At 46.0% G+C, this 6,000-nt stretch overlaps 1 protein-coding gene across 1 annotated transcript in view; it reads left to right on the top strand.

Annotated features, from left to right (window-relative positions):
- The first annotated feature begins 342 nt into the window (after positions 1-342).
- LOC124717237 (arylalkylamine N-acetyltransferase 1-like) overlaps positions 343-6,000 on the top strand; it is a 71,073-nt gene continuing 65,415 nt past the window's right edge. The window contains exon 1 of the mRNA XM_047244040.1: positions 343-450. The gene's annotated coding sequence lies outside the window, so the exon portion shown is untranslated. The remainder of the gene's footprint in view (positions 451-6,000) is intronic.

Below are 6,000 nucleotides of genomic sequence, written 5' to 3'. Positions count from 1 at the left end.
TTGTCCTCTACATCAGAACAGCATTTAACCCCGTACACAGTGACAAAGGAGGAACTTTTGTCGGGTGCTTGGCACGGCATTGCTGCACACGACACTATGTATTGGGTGGACTGATGGGTAGAGGGGAGGGTAGGATTTCGGCTGTCGGGTGGTTCTACCCGTCCGACATTCCGATAAGGGAAGTTCGATGGTCGGTCGGTCAAAACGCCTACACACGTCAAGCTTGTCGGTCCGGTCGGTCCGTTGGTATATGTGCGTGTATGTGTAGAGTCCTTAAAAGCGACGTCGAAGGTCGAACAGGGCAGTCACGTGGAAGAGGTCGCTGAACTGTGAGAGGGTCATTACCGCGCGCGCCCCTGTCAGGCGGCTTAGCCGTGCGCGCAGCACACAGCCGAGGCGACAACAGCAGCTCCGTGTTGCCTCTCTCGTCCGCCGCGTCGTACGACATCGGTGAGTACCCATCTCAAGCACCTACAAGCTTGACAAGCGCCAAGCCTTTTGTTCGAGCATGCTTCACCGTCCGTGGGCTAATTCTGTGCAAGCAAATGTAGGAGTCTTATAGGTGATTAAAGGGGCCTCCACGCCTGCAGTTTAACTGTGCAGCTATCCATACTCGTAGAAATCTGTACACTTATCCGAAACAGTGTGCGTGCTTGGATTGGAATAACAAAGTGGTTCACAGACGGCGAAAGGACCGATTTTACTCGGTTAGCCTTTATTCGCACACCCAATAAGACCACGAGGGAAACAGCGGTGCAATGCGGTACCGAACTGTTTCGTACGAATTCCGTCATCTGCAGTACTGAAGTCGCTTTGCGGGATCGTAATAGCTTGAACACTTCGCTGCTAGCTTTCGCTATTAGCTACAGATATTCTTTTGAGTATTATGAAAAAACACAACACAAAAAAAGTCCATGACGCAAACGGATCAAAACAACGTTCCGCTGCAGAGTGAAAATTTCATTCTGGAAACATCTAGGCTGTGGTGAAGCCATTTCTCCGCAATATCCTTTCTTCCAGGAGTGCTAGTTCTACAAGGTATGCAGGAGAGCTTCTGCGGAGTTTGGAAGGTAGGAGACGAGGTACTGGCTGAATTGAAGCTATGAGGACGATTCGTGAGTAGTGCTTGGGTAGCTCAGTTGGTTGCCCGCGAAAGGCAAAGGTCCCGAGTTCGAGTCTCGGTCCGGCACACAGCTTTAATCTGCCAGGAAGTTTCAACGTTCTGTTGTCGGTGCCCGTTGCGGCAGGCCGTTTGTAGACCACCAGCTGCCATTCTCTTTATTATACTTGTCCGCATTGGGCTCTGTTCCTCTGCACTCTTCGCGACTTCCGTGCAATCTTCGTGACCCTAATGTGACAATGAGTGACGAAAATGCCTCACTGTGTAGTTGCAGCTGCGTAGCTTCATTAATTTGTTTCGCAAATCGGGTAGCAGGTTCTTTATTTTTACACTACGCGTCACGTCAAGCTTTTAAACATATTACGCGCCCGCTCTTTCGTTTTCTGAGGTTGGCTGGAGCTGCATATTCTATATCCCACAATTCAGAAAGATTCCGGTAGCCTTCAGTACAATGTAAAAGTGCACCTTCGATCATGGAGGCGTTCTGCATCACGGACAGAGTTATTCTGAAATTCCACCTAAACTAAACACACACACACACACACACACACACACACACACACACACACACACACACACACACACACACACATGCCTCTTTGACGTTGGAATGTTCATTTCGTTTCAACTACGTTGTGCTGACAGACTGACGAGTACAACTTGGCCCTTTACTATTTTTTTTAAAAAAGTGTGCAAGGGAAGCAATATAGAGGGTGGTCCATTGATCTTGACCGGGCCAAATATCTCACGAAATAAGCGTCAAACGAAAAAATTACGAAGTACGAAACTTGTCTAGCTTGAAGGGGGAAACCAGATGGCGCTATGGTTGGCCCGCTACGTGGCGCTGCCATAGGTCAAACGGATATCAACTGCGTTTTTTAAATAGGAACCCCCATTTTTATTACATATTCGTGTAGTACGTAAAGAAATATGAATGTTTTAGTTGGACCACTTTTTTCGCTTTGTGATAGATGGCGCTGTAATAGTTACAAACATATGGTTCACAATTTTAGACGATCAATTGGTAACAGATAGGTTTTTTAAATTAAAATACAGAATGTAGGTACATTTGAACATTTTATTTCAGTTTTTCCAATGTGATACGTGTAAAAATGGTTCCAATGGCTCTAAGCACAATGGGACTTAACATCTGAGGTCATCAGTCCCCTAGAACTTAGAACCACTTAAACCTAACTAACCTAAGGACATCACACACATCCATTCCCGAGGCAGCATTCGAACCTGCTACCGTAGCAGTCGCGCGGTTCCGGGTTGAAACGCCTAGAACCGCTCGGCCACATTGGCCGGCTGATACATGTTCCTTTGTGAACTTATCATTTCTGAGAACGTATGCTGTTACAGTGTGATTACCTGTAAATACCACATTCATGCAATAAATGCTCAAAATGGTGTCCGTCAACCTCAATGCATTTGGCAATACGTGTAACGACATTCCTCTCAACAGCGAGTAGTTCGCTTTCCGTAATGTTCGCACATGCACTGACAATGCGCTGACGCATGTTGTCAGGCGTTGTCGGTGGATCGCGATAGCAAATATCCTTCAACTTTCCCCACAGAAAGAAATTCGGGGACGTCAGATCCGGTGAACGTGCGGGCCATGGTTATGGTGCTTCGACGACCAATCCACCTGTCATGAAATATGCTATTCAATACCGCTTCAACCGCACGCGAGCTATGTGCCGGACATCCATCATGTTGGAAGTACATCGCCATTCTGTCATGCAGTGAAACATCTTGTAGTAACATCGGTAGAACATTACGTAGGAAATCAGCATACATTGCACCATTTAGATTGCGATCGATAAAATGGGAGCCAACTATGCTTCCTCCCATAATGCCGCACCATACGTTAACCCACCAAGGTCGCTGATGTTCCACTTGTCGCAGCCATCGTGGATATTCCGTTGCCCAATATGCCGGTTTACATTACCGCTGTTGGTGAATGACGCTTCGTCGCTAAATAGAACGCGTGCAAAAAATCTGTCATCGTTATTTCTCTTGTGCCCAGTGGCAGAACTGTATACGACGTTCATAGTCGTCGTCATGCAATTCTTGGTGCATAGAAATATGGTACGAGTGCAATCGGTGTTGATGTAGCATTCTCCACACCGACATTTTTGTTTCTCGCGCAATTTGTCTGCTACTGATGTCGGATTAGCCGCGACAGCAGTTAAAACACCTACTTGGGCATCATCATTTGTTGTAGGTCGTGGTTGACGTTTCACATGTGGCTGAACACTTCCTGTTTCCTTAAATAACGTAACTATCCGGCGAACGGTCCAGACACTCGGATGATGTCGTCCAGGATACCGAGCAGCACACATAGCACACGCCCGTTGTGCATTTTGATCACAATATACGTACATCAACACGATATCGACCTTTTCCCGCAATTGGTAAATGGTCCATTTTAACACGAGTTATGTATCACGAAGCAAATACAGTCCGCACTGGCGGAATGTTACGTGATACCACGCAGTTATACGTTTGTGACAATTACAGCGCCATCTATCACAAAGCGAAAGAAGTGGTCCAACTAAAACATTCATATTTCTTTAGGTACTACACGAATATGTAATAAAAAATGGGGCTCCTATTTAAGAAAACCCAGTTGATATCCGTTTGACCTACGGCAGCGCCATCTATCGAGCCAACCATGGCGCCATCTGGTTTCCCCCTTGCAGCTTGACTAGTTTTGTTCTTTGTAGTTTTTTCGTTTGATGCTTATTTCCTGAGATATTTGGCCCGGTCACTATTAATGGACCACCGTGTATAGCACAACGCACAGGCGAATACAATAAACATGTCCTTAAAACTTTCTCGCCACTTTCCAACTTCATATAAAACCAGCCCTTAGAAAATGATCTGCCGATGATGAAAAAATGCACCTCTATACTCTAGTTCAGTCGTCCCTCTTTCACAATCTCTTGTTCGAAATTTAGCTTGCATTTTCTGGCCACTAACCAATACTAGTGAAAACTTTCAAATCAGTCTGCTTTGAGATTGATTTTCTGCGAAGATGTTGGAGGATATTCAGGCAAAGCTTCTCTGCTTTCACTGTAGAGAGGAAACAACTTAAGGTTTCTGGATTATATGAACACGCAAATTCTAATGAACCTACAGACCCGGTGCTACCTGCAGTTTTTCATAATAGTTTAGCAAAATGTCCCTGTTTTATTTTTCATATTTTGCTGCACTGAGGACCAGAGGCTTGGGTTGTTTGGGGGAGGAGACCAGACAGCGAGATCATCGGTCTCATCGGATTAGGAAAGGACGGGGAAGAAAGTCGGCCGCACCCTTAAAAGGAACCATCGCAGCATTTGCCTGGAGCGATTGAGGAAATCAGATTTCATTCTTAATTCATTATTGATAAGTTCTAAAAAAAATATTAAATAACTGTAAAAATGGATATAAATTAATAAACACTAATAGCTGGCTAATTTGGAAACTTCATAGTCGATGTAGTATCACTAAATGCAACAAGATAATCCAGGCTATAATCGCTGACCTTACCTACGTAAAAGTCATGTCAGGAACGAGAAACAGAACAGGACTTGCAGAATACGCTGTGGTGAGAAGTCGTGGGATAGCAATATACACATACGCAGACGGTGGTAATATCTTTTACACAAGGTATAAAAGGGCGGTGAATTGGTGTAACTGTCATTTATACTCAGGTGATTCAGTTGAAAAAGTTTCCGAAGTGATTACGCCCACGCGACGGGAATTAATAGACTCTGAACACGGAATCGTAGCTGGAGCTACACACATGGAACATTCCATTCCAAAAATCGTTAGGGGATTCAAATTTCCGAGATACACAGAGTCAAGAGTGTGCCGAGAACAACAAATTTCAGGTATTACCTGTCAGCACGGGCAACTCAGTCACCGACGGTATTCACTTAAAGACCGAGAGCAGCGGTGTTTGCGTAGAGCTGTCAGTGCTAACAGACCAGCAGCGCTCCGTGAAACAGCCCCGGAAATCAATGTGAGACGTACGCCGAGCGTATCCGTTACAACAGTGCGACAAAATGGGCAATGGCAGCACATGACTGACGCCTTTGCTAACAGCACGAAATCGACTGCAGTGACTATACGAGTTGGACCCTATACGACTGAGCCGGCCGCGGTGGCCGAGCGGTTCTAGGCGCTTCAGTCCGGAATCGTATTGCTGCTCCGGTCTCAGGTTCGAATCCTGCCTCGGGCATGGATGTGTGTGATGTCCGTAGGTTAGTTAGGTTTCAGTAGTTCTAAGTTCTAGGGGACTGATGACCTCAGAAGTTAAGTCCCATAGTGCTCAGAGCCATTTGAACCGTTTCATAGTAAATTGTCAATAAGGCACTGTGCTAGATGGTACTGGTTCCATGATGGTGTGGCAGTGTTTACATGGAATATACTGGGTCCTCTGGTCCAGTTGAACCGATCATTGACTGGAAATGGTTATTTTGGGCTACTTCGTAACAATTTTCCACAGCTATAGAAGCAACATGGATCAATATTTTTAGAGGGGACGTACTACGACTTGAGTCCATGCCACGTAGATTGGTGCACTACCCTGGGGAGGAGCAGCTCCGACGTGATATTAGGAGATATCCCATGACTTTTACCGAGCGAGGTGGCGCAGTGGTAGCATACTGGACTCGCATTCGGGAGGACGACGGTTCAATCCCGCGTCCGGCCATCCTGATTTCGGTTTTCCGTGATTTCCCTAAATCGCTCCAGGCAAATGCTGGGATGGTTCCTTTGAATGGGCACGGCTGACTTCCTTCCCCATCCTTCCGTAATCCGATGAGACCGATGACCTCGCACTTTGGACTCTTCCCCCAAAACAATCCAATCCCATGACTTTTATCGCTTCA

The sequence above is a fragment of the Schistocerca piceifrons genome, chromosome 9 (assembly GCF_021461385.2).
Source record: "Schistocerca piceifrons isolate TAMUIC-IGC-003096 chromosome 9, iqSchPice1.1, whole genome shotgun sequence".
In the NCBI taxonomy this organism is placed as follows: Eukaryota; Metazoa; Arthropoda; class Insecta; order Orthoptera; family Acrididae; genus Schistocerca; species Schistocerca piceifrons.
The sequence above is the reverse complement of the archived record's forward strand: the minus strand, read 5'-3'. Positions and strand labels throughout refer to the sequence as shown.